General features: G+C 55.6%; 1 pseudogene; it reads left to right on the top strand.

Moving 5' to 3' along the window:
• The window catches only part of LOC118977997 (40S ribosomal protein S3a-like), a 33,634-nt pseudogene extending 13,891 nt beyond the window's left edge, over nucleotides 1–19,743 (top strand).
• The last annotated feature ends 201 nt before the right edge of the window (nucleotides 19,744–19,944 follow it).

The raw sequence follows: 19,944 nt of genomic DNA, 5'->3' as shown, positions 1-19,944 counted from the left end.
AGCAACGGCACCTGCAGGTGGGTGGAGGGCTGTCGGGGGTCGGAGGCCCAACACGTGCAGCTCCTGCGTGAGGAGCGCCTTTCCCAAGTTCCTGTGAACAGTGGGAGAGTCGGGCTGCGCACACCCCCTCCTTGAAAAGGAGGTTCTGGGCCCAGGCCCGGGGAGTGAATCCCAGAAATCGCATTCGCGTGTGTGTGTGTGTGTGTGTGTACTTTTGTCTGGGGTGAGGATCTGTAGCTTGTATCAGGTTCTCCAGGGGGTCCTGAGCCAAAAAGATAAGGACGGGAGGATGACGTGGCCACAAACTTAAAAGGAATTGAAGGAGTCTAGAATTCCTTTGTTCGTTTTTTAAAAAATGCAACATTCGGCCCTGGCTGGTGTAGCTCAGTGGATTGAGCACGGGCCTGTGAAGCAAAGGGTTGCTGGTTCGATTCCCAGTCAGGGTACATGCTTGGGTTTCGGGACAGGTCCCTAGTAGGGGACACATGAGAGGCAACCATTGATGTTTCTCTCCCACTCTTTCTCCTTCCCTTCCCCTCTCTCTAAAAATAAATAAATACAATATTTTTAAAAATGCAACATTCGGTCAGCATGGTTTTGGTGACCTCTCTGTGCCAGGTCCTGTGGGGGAGTCAAAGATACATGTCAAGGTGCCCCCCTAGTGGTGGGGACTAACCCCCTGGGGACACTGTGCTTCTAGTACATGGAGCTCCTCACCGGGGTCACCTTCACTGACCCTTTCTGCTGCCCTGTGGGGGGCCGTTTAACAGATGGTAAACTGAGGCTCAGGGATGCTAAGCGACTGGTCCAAGGGCACACAACAGAGAAGCCAGGACCGCGAGCCCTGCACCCATGCCTTCCTCAGGCATGTCCACCAGCCCACCGGGAGTGGAAAGCTGCTTCCTCGGCACAGGGAGGCCTGCACGGGGCACATACAGGATTGTCCGTTTGCCTCCTCCTTCTCCTGGCCTCAGACGCTGGATGCAGCCCACCCACTGCCCTTGGCCATGGGACCTGTAGGGCCCCGGCCCAGCCATGGGCTCCCCTCCATAACTCCTATCACCCCTTGTGTTTCCCCGCCTCCCCACCTCCCATGGAGGGATGTAATCAGGACTTGCTGGAAGAGGCAGGCTGGCTTTGGAGCTGAAGGTTTTGAAGGAGGGGGGTGGCTTGTGTGTTAGATGCAACGGGTGGGGTTGTGAGAGGTGGGGGACACCTGCTGCGGGACCTTCCCTCCCCACACAGCTTCCCCTGCGCTTCTCCAACACCATCTTTTTGATGCTACTGAGGATAAGCAAGGCCTCAGCCCACGCGAAACTCTTTGCACACACCTCCAGCTCCAGGCGGTCCCCAAGACCTTGTCAGGGGCTGGCCTCCTGCCTAGGTCCCAGCCCTGGGCAGCAGGGAGCAGTGGGGGGCAGGAGGCCCAGCGTGCTCCAGTATTTATTTATTTATTTGAAGGCACAGCATTTACACAAACTGGCTAGTATTCCCCGGGGGCCTGGGGGAGGGAGACGCTGCTGCCTGGGCCTTTGATGTGTGAGAGAGGAGATGGTGAGATGGTGCTGGGAGTTGCTGCCACTGTGGGGTGTGTGGGGGGGGTGGGGGGATGGCTGGTGGCGGGGGAGGAACGCTGGTGACGTCACCCCAGGAGGCCAAGGATGGCAGGCACTGTGGCCCGGCGGCCTAAGGATGAGTAGAAGGGATTGGAAGGTGGGAAAGAGAGTGGAGGGCATTCCTGACCTGGACTCCTTGGTCCAAAGCCCGGCTGTGACTCCCCCCACAGGGCTACAGCCATTGCCTTGGGTGTAGGAGGTCAAACACCCTCCATAGGAGAAGGGGAGAAGGGAGGCAGGATGACGGAGGCCAGAGGCAGGAGCCGCCACAGCCCTGTAGGCAGCGGCCAGCCTCTGAACAACTCCATCAGTACCTCCCCCCAGCTACCCCACAGAGAGGCCTGGACGATGGTGACACAGCTCCTGAAAGGTCAACGTTCAGGGGTCAAGGGCATCGAAATATAGGCCAGAGAGTCCCACTCGGGACCATCAGGACTCACCAAGAAGGGCTCTGTGACTGGGTCCTCCTGTCTCTCCATATGTCTAGGGTGATCAAGGGGATGAGTGCTGAGTGACGAGGGGTGCTTACTTATGAGCAAATGAATGAATGGCTGGATGAATGAATGAAAATGATACAGATGCACAGACTGAAAGACAGGAACACACCTACACCTGTATTTACTTCTGAGTGTCTTCCACAGGCCAGGCACTGTTCTAGGGAAGAATGAGTGAGACCCAGGGCACCCAGGGTGACAGGGGCAGAGTGCAGGGTGAGGAGGGGAAGCCAGGGCTGGGGAGACAGTGAGCCATCCTTGTTAGCCCTGTCCTTGGAAATAATTTCAAACGTAGAAAAAGTTTCAGAACTAAGAATAGGGCAAAGAGCATACCTTTAATATATTTCACTTAGATTAACCTATTGTTAATTTTTCACCCCAGTTGCTTTATCATTCTCTCTGCTGTTTTTCCTGAACAATTTAAGGGTAAGGTGTGTATATCATAGCCCTTTACCCCGAAATAGTTCACGTATTTTCTGAGAATACAGATGTTCTCAGTCACCAATTTCATAGATTGGCATTGACACAATATTTTATTCAATCTTTTATTAATTCAATATTTTATTCAATTCAATATTTTATTCAATTCAGTCATAATGGACTATCCATATGTCCATTTTTCATTTTTTTTACAGATTTTATTTATTCATCTTTAGAGGGGAAGGGAAGGAGAGAGGGAGTCCATTTTTCAACTTCGATTACACTTAATTCTATTGACCCAATAATTTCCTTTCCAGGGCTTTTTTTCTTCCAGTTCACAGGAACCCAGGAGGTCACAGAGCTATGGGGAGGGAGACAAGCAGCGACGGATCCATCCAGAGACCGCAGGCCGCAAGCGTGAGCTACTGAGTGGGATGGAGGTGAGCCTGTGGGGTGTCCCGAGCAGGTCGGGATGTCCTGGTGCTGCACTCAGCAGACCTTGAGAGGGCAAGAGGGCAACCCAGCCCCAGATCCCTAGTTCTCCAAGGACAAGGTGTCCCCACCTTCTCAGGTGGGAAGCCCCATTTTGAAGGTATTTTGAGGCCAGATTCCCAGGTGTCAGGAGCTCTTGAGCAAGCTCCCAGTACCTGAAGAAGCTTCCTTTTGTCCTGCACACCTGGGGGCTGTGAACTCAGAAAAAAGAAAAACTCCCAATTTCAAGAACGTTCACAGAGGAGCACAGCCAGCATGCCATCCGTCTGGCCCGCCACCCTCCCCAGCACACTCACTCCAGCGGTGGAGACCAGTGGGCGGACCCACGTCAGTTCTTGCAAATGTTCCAGCCGGCAAGTCCCAGGCCCAGACAGGGCCAGGGGTGGCCAGTGGGAGAGTGGTGTCCCAACCCCAGGGAGCCTCTGGGATTTATGAGCCCCTAGGATTTATGGCGGGTGGAGTCTCTACCCACGGGCAGCTGAAATCCTCCTGTCCCTCTGAGCCTCTTCTGGAAAGTCCCCTCACCCCGTGATAATACTCTGGTCCCTTTCCCATACTTCTGATTTTGCTAGAGCTGGACTACCCAGGGCAGGGTCCCTACCTACCTTCTTCTCCACCATATCCCCATGCCTTGAACAGTTCCTGGTACCCAGTAGAGGTGTCAATAAATATTTTTATTTCTATCCAGGAGACCACATTAGCACTTGTGTTTTATGGTTCTAAGGCTCTGCCAGACAGATCATTGGTCCACTAATCCTGGGGACCTTAAGCTTTGCATGGCAGTGGGTGGGAGCGTGCTACTCCACCCATTGGCTGAATCCAACGACCCCTGTGCACCTCCTGGAAAATATAAAAGGACTCAGAGAGAGAAAGCATGGCGGGGCCGAGGGGTGTCTCAGGAAGAGCCGTGACCACCTGGTGTTTACCCACGCTGAAGGCCAATGGGTGGAGCCTGCAGCCAGAAGACTCTTGGTTTGACATCAAGAAGGCCTTCTTGGTATATTTTAGTGTATCTTGGATGGTATCATTGTCAATCTATCCAGAGACATGGGGATGTCAGAGATGACTTCTTGACCCTTCCAGATGGGGTCTGCACCCTCTGGGGGCCTTCCAAGCCCATCCATCGCTCTGCCCACCAGGCGTGGGAGGCTGGACTGCGGATGGTTGGCTTAAGACTGTATCCTCAGACTGCGCCAATGGGGCCAAAGGTGCCCCACACACTGCCTGGCCTGGGATGGAATCCAAACTTGGTCCCCAGGGTCCTCCCACCCCTGCTGGACAGCAGCCTCTCCCAGTGACTCAGCCCTGACGTCGTGGGGCAAGCGGAAAGGCAGAGGGTGTGGGAGGTGGTGTACCCTCCCTCCTGTCCTCACCTCCCTGGGCTCAGTCCCTATAACCTCCTTCTCTTCCACCATTCCTATCCTCTCTAAACTCTCCGTGAGTTGCCCATGAGCCCATGAGCCCAGAGCTGTTGCCCTTGCCCGTGGAGACACATCCTGTGTGTGCCTAGGCGTCAGCCAGACCATGGTGGGTGGCTTGTGGGATAGAAGAAGCACTGTGTGAGAGGGTCCTCGTCTGGATCCCACTCCCTCCCTCCTCACCAAGGCAGCCTCCCCCCTTAGGGAGTGGTGGGGCACCAGCTCCTTTCTTTGGTGGCTGGGCTCTTCTTGATTCACACCTGACCTCTCTGTGTCCCCAGGCCTTGGGTCTGTCTATCCACCTACTTTCTAGGGGATCCCTTATGGATGTGGTCTCAGTTTCTTTTCCCCAGATGGAAGAGGGTCTCTAAGACTCAAACTTTTCCCCTCGCAGGCCAGTGAACTTGGGCCTCCAAATCTGTCCTGCCTGCACCTGGCTCAGCAGGCCCCCTCCTCTGCCCCACTTCAAAGCTCGGAGCCAGCAGGAGCTAATTACATGCCCCCCACCCCCCTCACTCGTTAAGTGTCATTAGCCCCAGTTTACAGATGAGGAAACTGAGACTGGGGAGGTGGAGGACGTCACCCCCTTCATCCCCGCCCTGGCCCTTGAGCCAGGGCTGGCACAGGGTCTGGGGACCCTGCCAAGACTCCCTTTCCTTGGAGAAACCCGGCCCCCCAGTTTCCATTCCAGCTCCTGATTCCTGCCTCTCCCCAGTTCTTCTCTCCTTCCCCCAGAGCCAGCTATGGGTCCCGGCAGACCGCTGTGGAGCCCCTGGGATGGGGTGGGCAGGGAGCCTCTCCGAAATCGCACAGAGGCAAAATGTAAATGAGCCCCCCAATTACTACAGAGTCAGGGCGGTGGCACTTTAGGTAATAAGACTTGGGGAGTGGAGGGACCCCCACCCTCCTGCTCATCAGTTTGCCAGAGGCCTCCCCTGTGGGAAGAGGTCTTGGTGATGCTGTCATGCTGAGTGGAGCTGGGCTGGGTGGGGCTGGGTGGGATGAGGTGGGGCGGGGCTGGGGAGGGTGCTGACACGGGCAGCACTTGGGAGGGCACTGAGCAGATGCTGTCAGCCAGGAGGGCCCTGCCCTCTGGGACAAGAGAGAAACTGCATCTCAGCCCCTCCTGGGGCAGGCAGGGCCTCCCTCTGCAGTCTGGGAGCACGGCCAGCTCCGAGACCCTGTCTGACTCAGCCAACAGGGCTGTGAGATCAAGATGCCCCTCAACGAAGGGGGACAGGCCCTCATTTTTACAGACAGGGAGACGGAGGTCCAGTCGGGACTCACAGCACAGAGGGAAAAGCAGAGTGTGGAGAGTACAGTCAGTGGAACTGGGGCTCCCGAGGGAAAAGTAAAGGCTGGGAGTGGGCAGGGGATGAGACCCAAGGGGCCTGGGTGGGGAAATGCATTGCTCACAGCGGGGTGGCCTTCCCATGTCCTGAGATCTTATGGCAAATTTCTTTCATGGCTCCTATGCACAGATGTCTTGCCAGGTCCATGGCAGAAGGTAAATACTTATCTACTTGCTAGTTGAGTTTTTCGGTGCTAAGCACTTTGTGAATGTGCAAGGGTTTAAATTGCAGCAAGAGAGACGGAGGACCGACTATAGGAAGAACTTTGCACTTCAGTGGATGAGGGCGTCCAAGATAAGCGCCTGACACAGGAGCAGACTTTCGGCCCTGTCTGGGACCCTAGATCCTTCTCTGGGGTGGAAGGAGGCACCCACCCTACAGCCTTCCACCCTCCACCCAGTTCTCAGCTTGGGATGAAAATCCCGTGGACTTCTTCTTTCATCTTGGAAAGATCCCACATCCGGGAAAAATGGAGGTGACATCACTGCAGCTTTGGACCAGGTGTGCAGCTGGCTGCCCCTTGCTGAGCCTTCACCCCTGCAGCTGCAAGGGTCTCAGCTGAGGTCTGGTGGGGGAGCTCTGGGGAGAGGAGGAGTCAGGAAGCAGAGGGAAATGGAATCGAAGAGCCTGGGTCCCCGCTCCTCCCTGTCCCCACCCTGTCTCTTTCCAGCACTGGATGTATCTCTTCAGGGTCCTTTTGACCTGGTGACTCCTCATGAGTGGCCACAGCCAGATGAAGTGACTTGGAGAGCAGAGCAGGCAGGGGACCCGGCTGTTTGACTCAGTGGGGTTGTTGCCGCTCTACCCTGAGCCTTAGTCTCCTCTATTTTCAAACGAGAGGCTCAGGCTCTTTGACAGTGGGTTTCCCAGTGGTGAAGGGTTCCACATTGTCGCAACCTGCGTAGAAGGACAATCTGGGGACAGATCTAGGCCGACTTCCTGTGGGTAAATTGAGGGTGGGGTCCAGAATGTCGCTCCCTGCCAATATTCATGGCTGCAGACTCTGTGTCCTCTTTCCCTGGACAAGGCCTCCCCTTCCTCCCTCTTCAGCCTTCATCAGCAGACACCCAAGCTTTCCCTGGGACAGGACTCCTGTGCCTTGTATTCCTCTCAGTGGGCTACTGCCCACCTTCCCTTAGAGAATGTAAGATCTTTAAGTCAGGGGCTGGCTTCTCCAGGACTGACTGGCTGGCTCAAGCATGAACATGGCACCGTGGCAGAGGCTGAGTCCCATTCAGCTTGGGCTACTACAACTCTCCCGCTGTCTCCACCCTGGGGAGCACGACCCTGCGCCTCTGCCCCACTGCCAAAGCCCAGCTTCTTTCATTTGGCCTGGTGGACAGAACTCTGTCCCTGGTCTGGATGCCAACCTACACACTACAGACCTTTGGCGAAGTGTTTCTGCACCCTGGGCCTCGCTCATCTCCAGATCTTCTCCAAAATCCCTTCCAGTTTGGATGTTACATCAACTCTATGCTTAGAAACTTATTTGGCCCCACAAAGTATCCTATCTTTCTTTTGTTCACTTGCATTCTATTTGCATTAATCTGCATGGAGCGTCAAGAGTCTGTTTCTCTGCTGAGCTGCCTTTGCTCCCATTTCTGGTCTCATCTCTCCCCTAAATGACATGAACGAGGAGCAGGTGCCATGGACCATGTCTCGTCTCTATCACTTGGCGCAGGGCCTGTGATGTAGTATGTGCCCTGTAAACACTTGTTGAAACGAAATGGCTGAGAAGAGGTGCTGGGTGTGGGGAGGGGGGTGGTCAGCAAAATCAGGGAGGTAGGCGAGTCAATGTCTGCATTCATAGATCCACCGAGATGCTGAGACAGGGTCCCGGGGGGAGTGACAGCCACCCAAAGCCATTTGGCCAGTTGGTGGCAGAGCTCCAGCTTGATCCCTTGACTTCTAGGCTGATGCTAGAGAGGAGGAGGAGGACCTGGAGGGAGGAGGCTGGGTGGAGGGTGGATAGGGGGCTCTCCCTTCCTATGTTACCTCCCCTCAGACTGAAAGAGGAGCTGAGCTTGGTTCTCCAGCTACAAGGAGAGAGCTGCAGGGAGGGGCAGCCTCTCTGGACGGTGAGGGGGTCCCAGATTCTGGATGGGAAGGTCGCAGAGCAGCGTGCCCTGGTCCTGACCTTCCTTTGGGTTCCAAGGGGGCTTCTGGAGGGAGTGTAACCCTCTGCCCTGGAGCTCTCAGAGCATCAGAGGGAGCCTGGTGAAACCAGCCTGGTGTGGTGACAGTGGACCAGGCCCTGGGACTGCTCAGAATGTCCCCAGCCTTGTGACCCAAGAGGACAGAGAGGGACACACAGGGCTAGCCCACCTCCAGCAGCCCACCTCTATTCAGGCCATTCTTAACGCCTCACCCACCACCCACACACCCAGGGCAGGCACCCCTGGGAGGGGATTAGAGTATCCACTCCATCAGGGGCCCAAGGGGGAGAGCTGAGGGGCAGGGTCTGAAACTGGGGGTGTGGGTCTAGAAAGATATTGCGAAGCATTCTTTAGAGAGTGAGGCCAGGCCCAGCTTGCTTCTCCATCCTACACCTCCATACCGCCCCTTATTTCATTGGCTCTGCTTCTGGAGCTCAGAAGGTATTGGTGGGGAACCCCTAGGTCCAGGCCCCTCTCCTCATGCCCAGGACTCTATTGCTTTGACTGGACACCAGGGCCCTCTGGAGGGAGCCCCTGAGGGGAGACCCATCAATCCCCGAGCTCATGGAACATCCAGGGTTTGCATTGTGCTTGCAGGGACCCTCCAGGGTGATGGGGCTGACAGTCATCAATCTGATGGGGGAGGCAAGACACCCATGTACTCAGGGTATAGACGAGCGAAGCAAACATGGAAGGGCTGAGGTGCAGAGAAAAGGGTAAACAGAATCTGGCAGACTGTATCTTCTTTGGAAAGGAAGAACCTGAAACCTAAGGAGGGGAGGAGAAAGGGATGCTTCTCGGAGGCTTAGGGGAAGCCTAAGAGCTCCAGAGCTCCAGGGGGGTGACAACCCTGAGCTGAGGATGGGAGCTGAGGGAAGACAGAGAGCTGATGAGGGAGCATGGGAAGCCAGGAAGACGGTGCCTCGGTCCAGGCCTGAGGGGCTGACGGGGAGAGGGAGGATGCTGAATCCTCACAGGGCAGAGTGGAAGATGGAAGGGATGAGGGGGCCCAGAGGCAGGCCTGGCTCAGCGCCTGCCCGCACTCCCCAACCCCGTGCCCATCCTGGCCCACCCCGGCTCTGCCCAAGGCCAGCGTATCCTGGCCCCCAGCTCTCTCCCAGCAGAGCCAGCCCCAAGCCAGTGCCCGGGGAGCAGGGTGCCACAGCTGCTGTTCGGGTTCGGCGTGGAGCCTCGGTGGGGGTTAATGGGAGACTGCCAGGCGCCGCTTAATAGGATTTTAATTATACAGCTCCAGCAAGAATTTTTCCCCCCTGGGCTTGGGCCCTCACAGATACCTCCATCTCCACCTCAGCATCTTCCCAGCCCTGCAGCCTGCTCTCCCAGGCCCCCTCGCCTGCCCCCACCCACTGTGGGGGACTCTGGCCTATCTCCTGGGGGCCCGGGGAGGGCCTGGCATCTGCCCCCAGCAATCAGAGGGAGAACAACACCAGCTCTTGGGGAGAGCCCTGCTGCTGTAGGCAGCTCCTCTGAGGTCTGCATCCGGGGCTGTGCAAGGGCAGCCCTGACTTTGGTGCTGGGCAGGGAGGGCGTGCCCACCCTCCCACTCAGGATGGACTCCGTGCTCGTTTTTCCAGGGTGATCGTGCCCCATGCCAGGCCTGTTCACCATGAGTCTCTCATGTGACGCTTGCAACAGCTCCGGGAGGCAGGCAGGGCAGATAGAATGATAATGCCCATTTTATGGATGAGGAAACTGAGGCCCCAAGAGTTTAAGTGACTTGCTCAAGGACAGGATGAGTAAGGAGTCTGGACTCCAAACTAGACTCCAGGTCCTGACCATGACCCTGAACTCTATTCTCCTCTACATCTCACACCAACCAGAAGGAACAAGTATAGGCCCTCTGTTTTGAAAGCTCTCCTCCCTTCTCCCCTTGTCTATCTCCCACTTACCCCTCAGGCATGAGACGTTAGCTCCCTCTGAGTCTGGATTAGGGTCCCTGTCTTCATGCTCGCATAGCTCCCGCATTTTGCCACCAGAACCCCAACCCACTATATTGGATTGCCGCATTATCTGTCTGGCTTGCCATTAAGTGAGGGGTTCCCTGATCCGTGGAGACAAACCTTCTTAATGCCGCTGGTCATGCACCGAGAGCCTCCCCATCCAGCTGTTCTCTGGGAAGTGCCCAGAGCCCCTGACCTGGGGTTGCCTGCTCACCCCTCCCTAAGCCCCCCTGTCGAGCCAATGTTAGTCACCAGTGTGGCAGGGCCACCAAATGGACTTCACTAGTGGCAACCCTTTGTCTGAGCGAGGCATCTTCCTTTTGGTCTTTAGTATATTTTTAACACCTAGGTTTTTTGTTTTAGAATAATTTAGATGTACAGAAACGTGACAAAGATAGAATGGAGATGTCCCATACACCCCTCTCCCAGCTCCCTGCTTTGGTACTAACAGCCTATATCACCGAGGAAGCTTTGTCCCAGCGAAAAATCAAACCTCAGTATGTTACTCTTAACTAAGCCCGACACTGTGTTTGGATTTCACCATTTATATTATTTATTATTTAAAAAATTTTATGTATTAATTTGAGTGAGATGGAGAGAGAGAGAGGAAGAGAGAGAGAGAGAGACATTGATTTGTTGTTCCACTCATTCACGCATTTATTGATTCATTGTTGTATGTGCCCTCACTGGGGATCGAACCCACAACCTTGGCATGATGAGACGACCCTCTAATCAACTGAGCTACCTGGCCAGGGCACCATTTGTATTTTTTAATTCCATGAGTAATAGATGAATCCACTCTTGCATGAGTTTTCAACCACGTTAGAAAATAAATAGCAAAATAAGGATACTCTTTCACCCCCTCCCTCTACCCTAAGGGCAATTCTCCTGCCCCCTTAGGCACATACAACTTTTCCTGCCCCTGTTCACCAGACAGTGAGTCTTGGACTCTGGGGGTCAGCCCATCGCTTGCCCTCGTCCTCTGAGCCGTGTGACCACCCTCCCCTGCTCTCCTGCCCGACTCCCACCCATCTCTCTAGGCCCTGCACCAGCCATGCTTCCTCTGGGCAGCTTCAAGGTGCTCCCAGCCCCTCAGAGCGCCCCTTCCTCTCACTGTGCACTTGAAGTCTTTGTGTCCCTCCCCTTGGCTGCCAGCAGCAGGGGGTGATGACAGCGCTTACCTGGTGCTCCCTGGGCAGCTCCCGGAATGGAATGCAGGGGTTGCTTGATAATGAGGCTGTGAGTGACGAGTGAATCAGGCCTTCGTAATATCACAGGTTGCAGTCAGCCGTGGGCAGTGGTCCCCCATCCTGTGGTGGAGCAGGTAGGAAGATACAGAAGACCCAATGTCTGCCCTCATGGGTCCCCTGCAGCTGTTCAGGAAGTACCCGTACATCCTGGCCTGGCTCCTGGGTGACTGTGGCCCCCAGAGCTCCGGCCAGGCCCACCTGTCTGTGCCCAGCCGGTGCCCGAGGCTGGGGCCCGGGGCCCTGGACAAAACCTCTTCCCTGGCCCATCTGCCAGGTGTGGATTCTGTTCTCTCCTGCTGGAGGCAGGGGGATGGCTGAAGTGTGCCTTGACCTCAACTCACCCCTGCCAGCGGAGAAGGTTACATCTCAGCCTTTCTTCTCGTCCACACCTCGGGCCTCAGCGAGCCCTGGAGGGCAACTTGGCACTACAGCCTCAGCTTACCTGCCCCCATCAAAGCACCCTCCGCTTTCCTCCCAGTAGGCTGCTGCCACCCACCAGTGTCACAGAGAACTCATCTTGTCCCCACCTGTGCCGGTGGGCCTCCCCCACACCTTCCCCCAAGGCCCTGGGCAGGGGGCTGGGGCTGGAAGGGAGCCAATTCCCGTGGTGGCAACTGTCCACCTAAGGAGCTGGCCATCTGACCTGCTGCTGCTCAGTTCATTCCCTCCCCCGCCTCAGCACTGCGCTCATTTCTGCCAATCCCAGGAAAAGAAAACGCTGGTGAAGAAAATGGAGGCTTTATGCCCAGAATCTGATCCTTCGATTGTGGAGCCCCTTCCACTGCCCCTAACTGCCTGGGCCTTCAAGTCAGAGAAGATGGGCAGGAAAAGGGCTCTGGAGATGAGAGGGGCCCTGGGCACGAGGAGCAGTAGTGATGGTGATGGCAGGGAGATTGCCGGGGAGGAAAGGACAGTGGGGGTGTGGCTTGGGGGTGCACTCACGTTTAAGGGGACAGTGTTTGCAGCAGGGAGCCAGAACCCTGGGCAACCCAGGCCTCCAGCCCAGGAGAAATCGTGGGCAGCCCAGGGGGTGGGGGATTGCAGCATCAGCGGCCGGCTGCTGTGGCACGAGATGAAAGGCCTGGAGTGGGGCTGTTGGCAGACGGACAGGCGGGGTGGGTGGAGGCGTGGGGTGGGGGGGAGGGGAGATAACCATCTGCCTGGGCTGCCAGGTGTAGACATGGTGGAGTGTGTTGGACGCGGGTGGAGTTTTAGCCCTTGGGATCGGGGCCTGAAGTTGGAAAGGTTCCCTGTGAGGTCATCTAATCCAAGCTGATGCCTCCAAGCACTCGGTCCCAAACCAAGCAGGCCCTGCCTGGGGACGGCTCCCGGGGCTGCGAGCTGCTCCCTGGCCCCCAGCTGTCCCCCACCTCGCACCGGTCGCAAGTTCTTCTCCCTGAAGTCTGACTCGGGTCACTCTCTATCCTGAAGACACTGCCCTCTGTGGGGAGGGTGGGCCAGTGCTGGTTGCTGGTGAGTTGCTTGCTAATACTGGGGTACATCAAAGAGCTGGGGGCTGGATCTGTCTCAGTCACCTTTTGTCCTTGACTCTGAGTATCTCTGAGACTTTAGCTATATGACATTTTGTGATGTCCCCTCTCCCTACCTTGGAGAGAAGGCTCTAGAGACCATGGAGAAAAGAGGAAGGAACTTTTTGGTTTCCTAAACATCTCTCTTAAGTTCTCTTCACTGTTCTCTACCACACCTACTTCTCTGTCCAGGCTTCCATCTTTTCTTACCCGAAAATCACTTCAACAGTTCCCGCCCTCGTAAATCCTCCAAACTCCTCACTCCCCCTAATCCATGCCCCAGAGCTTCCACAGTGGTCTTGCTAACGTTAGAATCTACCCCCATCACGTGTCTGCTCAATATCCTTCACTGCAGTTCTGCCCTCGGAGCCAGCAAGAGGCCCCTGCTCCAGGCCCCTGAACACTCAGGTACACACAGACGCTGCCCTTGCCGGAGAACTCTGGATGCCTGGGCCACGTGGGACTGGTACTGAGTGCACAGCCCACAGCTTTAAATCTCTGCTCTTGTAATGAAACCGATTAGACCTGGATCAGGGAAACGCTTCTCACTCTAAGTTCTTGAAACAAAAAGCAACTCTGTGTGCCGACAGCGCATCCCTCTGCCAGTGACAGGGATGGATGTGGAACAGGCGCTTGGGTGATGTAAAAAATAAATGGATAGACTTGTAAATCCTTCCTTCCAGATAGCATATATGCAATAGGTTATTTTTTAAAAAAATTCAAGAATAGCCCTGGCGGGTGTAGCTCAGTAAATTGAACACGGGCCTGCGAACCACACGATCGTGGTTCGATTCCCAGTCAGGGCACATGCCTGGGTTGCAGGCCAGTTCCCAGCAGGGGTTGCACAAAAAGCAACCATACATTGATGTTTCTCTCCCTCTCTCCTTCCCTCCCCCTCTAAAGATAAATAAATAAAATATTTTTAAAAAATCAAGAATAATACAATGCATTCTTTTTTAAAAAAATATTTTACTTATTTAGTTTTAGAGAGAGGGGAAGGGAGGGAGAAAGAGGAAGAGAAACATTGATGTGAAAGAGAAACATCTATTGGTTGCCTCTTGCATGCACCTCAACCAGGAACCAAATCTGAAACCCAGGCATGTGCTCTGACTGGGGATTGAACCGGCGAACTTTCAGTTTATAGGACAGTGCCCAACCGACTGAGCCACACTGGTCAGGGCCACAGTGAATTCTTGCAGAATACGACCTCCTAGTACTATCAAGCTTCCACGTTCTTGCTTCTCTTTGAGATCCAGAAGTACATGCAAATTAACATATTCAAATAGATGCACACTGAAGGTAAGAAACACTTTATTCTACTACATAACTCATATAACTCTCAATTTTGTATAAATGTAGGTCCAGATGTAACAGACATGAAACTTGATAGTTTCGTGAAACAGATAGAATCTTTATATTGGCAATTACAAAGCATTCATTACATTTTATAAACATATCTCATCATATTTAATCATATTTACAAAATTTTAAATAAAAAATGTAGATTTACTCCAGTAATATTAATTTACTATTTTGATATTCTTAATTATTATTTGTATTTTGCCTTTTAATTATAATAGTTACATTAGAATATTTTAGTCATCTGAATAGCCATATAAAAACCACAGCTTTATGAAAATTTTTTATTTTGTTGTTATGAAGACTTATTGTCTAAGAAGTCACAGAGGACATATTTTATGTCACAATGTGGCATCTCATTTTGTGGGTCTCTGTACCCTTGTCCTGGACCCCACACATCTTCGGGGTGGCCAGCTTCATCACTCCGCGTTTCCCGCTGGGTTCCTCGGCAGGGCCCGCGGAAGCCCCCAAGGCCCGCGGAAGCCCCCACGGCCCAGCCGCTCTGCCTGCTACTCCGGCCCCGTCCGCTGGGTGTCTTCGTGCAGCCCTGGATGGTGGGGGTTCCCAGAACATTCTGTGTCTGCCCCGTGCCTGAGAAAAACTCTTTTTCCCTTGCCATCGTTTGATGGGCAAATCCCAACTCATACTTCTAGTCTCAGCCTGTGAGTGCCCTCCCCTGCCCCCAGCAGATGGGTGCTTGTCCGGATGCCCCACTCTGTCTGGAAGACGTCTGTGAAAGCAGAGCTTCAACCATAAGGTGAGGCTTATAGGCCGCCTCCCCCTCAGATCAGGATGTTCTTGTGGGCAGAGGCGGACAGGGGCTCCGGGAGGGGTCAGGGGCTCTGTGTGGTGACTGGAGATCAGTGCTATCCCTCAGGGCTGGGACCAGAGAGGTGCTGACACCTCTGAAGTCTGTGGGCCTTGGGCGCTAAAGAAACTGAACATCTTAGAGAAAACCAGCTGAGGCCTTGGTCTCTGCCTGGGTCTACACTGACTGAGTGGGCCCCCAGAGAGCCGAGGTCTGTCTGTGAGGAGGTTGGCAGGAACCCATTGGCCTCCCTTCGAGCTGCCCTGTAGCTCTGATGTGGGGAGGAAAAGGGGAGGCAGGATGCTGGCAGGAAGCCAGAGAGGGGCGGGGGCACATAGGGTGGAGATGGCAGGAAGGCAGCAGGGGCCAGTGGAGGAGGCCAACCAACCCCTTCATTATGGCCTCTGGTTCCCTGCAGGGGGGGTTCTCCGAGGGGCAGCTGGAATACGAGGGGAGCCCAGCCTTCTAACTCCTCAGAGGACTTCAAATATGTTGGAACCCCATGGTTTATTGAGCACCTATTATGTGCCAGGCACTATGCTGATGTGCTTCACCTCACTTTCCCTGCAGAAGCACAGCCTGCCCATCAGGCTGGCATTAGAGACCATCTAGTTCAATTCCCCCATTTGGCAGAAGGGGAAATTGAGGATCAGAGAGAGGGAGTGACTGGCCCCAAGGTGAGTGAGAGACAGAGCCTGCGCTGGTGTTTGCCTCTTCTGACTCCTCTTCCAGGGTGCTGTCTCCCCATCCCTGGGGCCTCCAGGATAAGGGTACTCTCTGCTGAGAGCCGGAGGGGCCCACGACGACGAGCACACACTCGAGTCCCCAGAATGGTAGCAGCCCAAGGGGAGAGTTTCCTCTGCACTGCTCGCCCCTGCATGCCATTATGCAGAGTGGTAAGGGGACTGGGAGGTGGCTCAGTTCAACCTCAGTTTCCCCTTTCCTTTCACAACCACCAGCTCCTCCTGACCCTCCCGGGACACCTGAGAAACCCTCCAGGACCCCTGCCCTCCTGTCCTACCCTCGCCTCAAGGCTGCAGCCTGGTCAGCAGATGGGCCGTTATGCGCTGGGGGTGTGTGCAGACCCACCAAGGAGATGCTGGGTTTCCTCCTCTCTCCCTCTGCCCTCTTGCCCATCCTGCCCGTGGTTGTCCCTTCAGGTGGCTCTGCATGTGCCATGAATGAATGGCCAGAAACTCTGCTGATGGCTCCTGTTCATTCGACCAACAGTCATGGACTTGAGCTCTGCTTATGTGCCTCACATCACACCGGGCACAGTGCAGACAGGTCCAGGCATGGACTCCACCCTCCTGGAGCTCACTGTCCAGTAGTGGTGATGGAGAGGAAATCTATTACCTCCATTCATTCAACAGATGATGACTCCTGGGTGCCAGATGCTATTCCAGGCACAGGGGATACAAAAATGAACAGAAAGTAGTTTAAGAAATAAACAAGTGATACAGCCTGTAGATGGGGGTGTGTGTCATGGAGAAAAATAGTGCAGGGAGGGGTTCAGGGAGTGGGAGCATGGCTGCAATTACGGCACAAAACTAATTGGTGCCATGACAGTTTGGGGTTCCTGGAGAGTAGAGAAGGGACTTCTGATTCCTGCTTCAGCTGTGCCTGTTGCCCTGGAGGGGGCTGGGAGCGGAACTGGGCATTGGAGTGCCCAGAGAGCGTGGCACGCCTGGCTGCTGTGGCTCAGCGGATGGAGCACCAGCCTGAGAACCAAAGGGTCCTGGTTCCATTCCCGATCGGGGCACATGCCTGGGTGGTGGGCCAGGTCCCCACTTGGGGGCATGCGAGAGGCAATCAATAGCACATAGCTGCTTCTCTCCCTCTCTTTCTCCCTTCCTTCCCATCTCTCTAAAAATCAATGAATAAAATCTAAAAAAAATAAAACAGCGTGGCATAGAGGGAGCACAGTGGGGCATCCTGGAATGATCTCTGTGAGACCACCTATGATCTCTGGTGACCACCTATGTATTCTCTGTGCATACCCAGCATGCATGGAGACAGGTCCGCACACACGGGCACATGCTCACCTGGACATGGACGTGCAAGTGAGTGCATGCCATCAAACGGACACCTGGTCACTGAGCACCTGTGCTACATCAAGCACCCCACCCCCAAGAGGCTCAGAGCCTCACGGCCAAGGATAGATGGCATGAAACGAGAGCCTGCGTGAAGGTGGAACCACGGGGCTAAGGATTACAGAGAACTTCCAGGAGGCAGTGGACGCTGAACCAGGCTGGGCTGCCTGCACTAGATTAAGCTCAAATAACTATAGCTTTTCTGTGTCGAAATGGAATGGGCTAGCTCCAAAGGTAATGAGTTCTCATGCCTGGAACCTCACAGGAATGCATGACAGCTTGAGAAGGGGGTTCCCAGTCTCTCCCGGGAGAGAGTACTGATGTCTCCTGAAGTCACCAGGGTCCTGTGAAGTGGGGAAAGCCGCTGAAGAACTGGAGGAAGGAACAGCAGGGTGAAGCACTTGGACTTGATCTTAGAGGGTGGTGGGGAGCGATGCAGGGCGTGGGAGCAGCAGAGAGGCCTGGGGAAAGCGGAGTCTCGGGAAGATGGATCAGACAGCAGCACTAGGCTGGATCAGAATGGAGTAAGGAGGGATGTGGAGGGGAGACCCACTGCTACCAGCCAAGCGCCCCTGTGAACACCTGCACACTGGGTGTGAGCGGAAACCGCCTGGGGCTATACAACCATCAGTTGTGAGAGCATTGAATGGTCCCAAGTCTTGAAGCAGGGGGCAACCTAGATGATCTCCCAGCCCCATTTCCCAAGTTGTAGGCACCTGTACAGGTATCCATGGCTGTGTGTGCACACTGGGGCACATATGAGTACATATGTAGTTCGGTGCTCTTTATTCATGGTGGGGCTCTGTACAGTTAGTGGGCACGCACCCTGCCCTGGCATTGGTGTTGGGGTGGCTTGGAGGGCCTCTGCCTGGGGGTGCAGCTGGGGAGCGAATGTAGAAGACAGGCACACCCCTGTGGGCACCTATGGGAAGGGGAGTTCAGGGAGCCTGCTGTCACAGGTGTGACACACAGGTGTGTGTGGGTGTGCACGTGTAGGAGGAAGGACTGAGGAGGTGTGAATGTATGAAGCTTTGTGAGTAAGTGTCGCTCGGGCGGGCTCAGGTAGAGGACTAGCCTGGTACGCGACTCCTGGAGAGTCTGACTCCGTCCGGGCTGGGGCCGCCTGCGTTGAACGATGCTGCAGCGCCAGAGGCTTTCCTGCCCACAGGCCCGTGACCCACCCTGCTCCCCGGCTTGGTACATAGTAACGTTTCCCTTCCAATGGGAGAGGAAGCCCAGGGTCCAAGAGCCTGGCTCGGGTCCCACCACCACCCACAGCAGAACCAGAGCCCGGGCTTCCTGACTCTGGGCCCCTCACTCTCGCCTCGGAGGCCGCCTCCCGCATCTGGAAAGGGGAGTCACGATTGTGGATTCAGCACTCCCTTTAAGCCTGTCCTCCCAGGCACCCACATGCCTCCAGGATCCCAGGCGAATGTACCTCCCTGAGCTCTCTGCCCCATCCCTGCCCTCACCCTCACCCCCTCCTGCCACCCCCAGGCTCCTTGGCTCCCCCTTCTCCCCGAAGATCCACATCCCCGAAACCACCTCATTCCAGCGTCCGCCCGGAACAGCATGCCTGTGTATTATCCATATGTTTTCACCCCCAGCTGGGTGCTCAGTTATTGTTCTGGCGCAGGAGGGCGAGGGGGCGGCTTGTGGGTGCAGCGACGCCGGGCTGTCTGCTCAGCTCTCTGCTTGTTATTACCTCTCCTCCAGGCTCCCATTAGCCAGCCTGCCCCAGAGGCCTGCGCAGGCTCCCTGCTCCTCGGCACCTTTGTTCCTTAATTATCACTGGGGAGCCCCGCTCACCTGCCTGCCACTTTCTAAGAAGCTGTCTGGCTCCCCTTCCCCACCCTGCACCCCCAGGACCTAAGCCCCTACACCCCTCGAGAGGGTGGGGGCTGTGTCTAGCAGCAGCTTGCCCCAGGCTACTCCCTGCTCCAGAGCCTCAGGCCTGGCCCCTGCCTGTGCCTCCCAGAGGCCCTTTCTTCTTGTCCCGGCCGCCTTCTCTTAGAACTCGGCCCAGGATGATGCTATCTTAGGTCTCGGGGCTGGAAGGGGCTTCACACTGTCCTGTGGTTCGACACCCAGCTCCCTACTCACTGCCTGGATTGGGCCACGGGCAGTAGGTGCTCAGTAAACAGTCAACAAGAGGTTGATTGACTTCTGTCTGAATGCCTCCGAGACGGGGAGCCCCCTCCCTCCCCAGGCAGCCAGTGCTAGACCTGGGGATCCCTAGGACTGTTATAGAACCACTCACCCTCCTCTCTCCCCAGGGTCCTTTAATTTTCCTAGCCTTAAATGTCCACCTTGCCGTGCGTGAGTCTGGGGCTCCGTCCTGGTTTTCCTGCTGGGGGCTCACTGAGGCCCACCTCATGCAGGAAACCTCCTAGCGTGAGGTTCTGTCCCATCCCTCATTCTCCTCTCGGGCTTGGGGACTCAGCCAACTCTAGCCCCTGGCCCTCCTCCTGTCTCAGGCCTCTGGCTGCAGTTCTTCGGCTGGAAGGCGATGTGGAGGAGGCCCTGGGGTGAGAACCCTCAGGCCAGACAAGCTCTGATGGCAGAGGACAAGGGCTCTGGCGGCTGCACCCATACTGGCTGGGGCTGCTCGAAGGCTCCCCCTCCCCTCCCTGCCTGCCCACAGGCTGCCCTGCCTCCTGGCCCTTACACAACTCCCTGCTTCCCTGCACTGTGGGTATCCGGTGTCTGAGGCTGAGCTTCTGGATGGATCCAGCAGCGAGCTGACCCATGGGGGCCTCAGGGGCACCCCCATGTCAGGACATCGGCTGCCCTAATGCTCCTCAGGCGCAGTGCTTCTCTCCAAGGGGATGGAAGGCAGTGGTCGCCAGAGCTTATTGCTGCGTTTGCATCGACCTCCGCACCCACAGCAGCGCGGAGGAAGGAGGCACGTGGGGCAGAGGAACCCTGGGTCTCAGAGCCTGGGCCCGGGCACATCCCCGCTGCTCTCCTTGGGGGCCGGTCCACTCAGTGTTCCC

Source organism: Sturnira hondurensis, unplaced genomic scaffold, assembly GCF_014824575.4.
Source record: "Sturnira hondurensis isolate 20B ecotype Veracruz unplaced genomic scaffold, ASM1482457v3 Scaffold0021632, whole genome shotgun sequence".
In the NCBI taxonomy this organism is placed as follows: domain Eukaryota; kingdom Metazoa; phylum Chordata; class Mammalia; order Chiroptera; family Phyllostomidae; genus Sturnira; species Sturnira hondurensis.
Note: the sequence above shows the minus strand (reverse complement) of the source record. Positions and strands in the feature narration are given on the sequence as shown.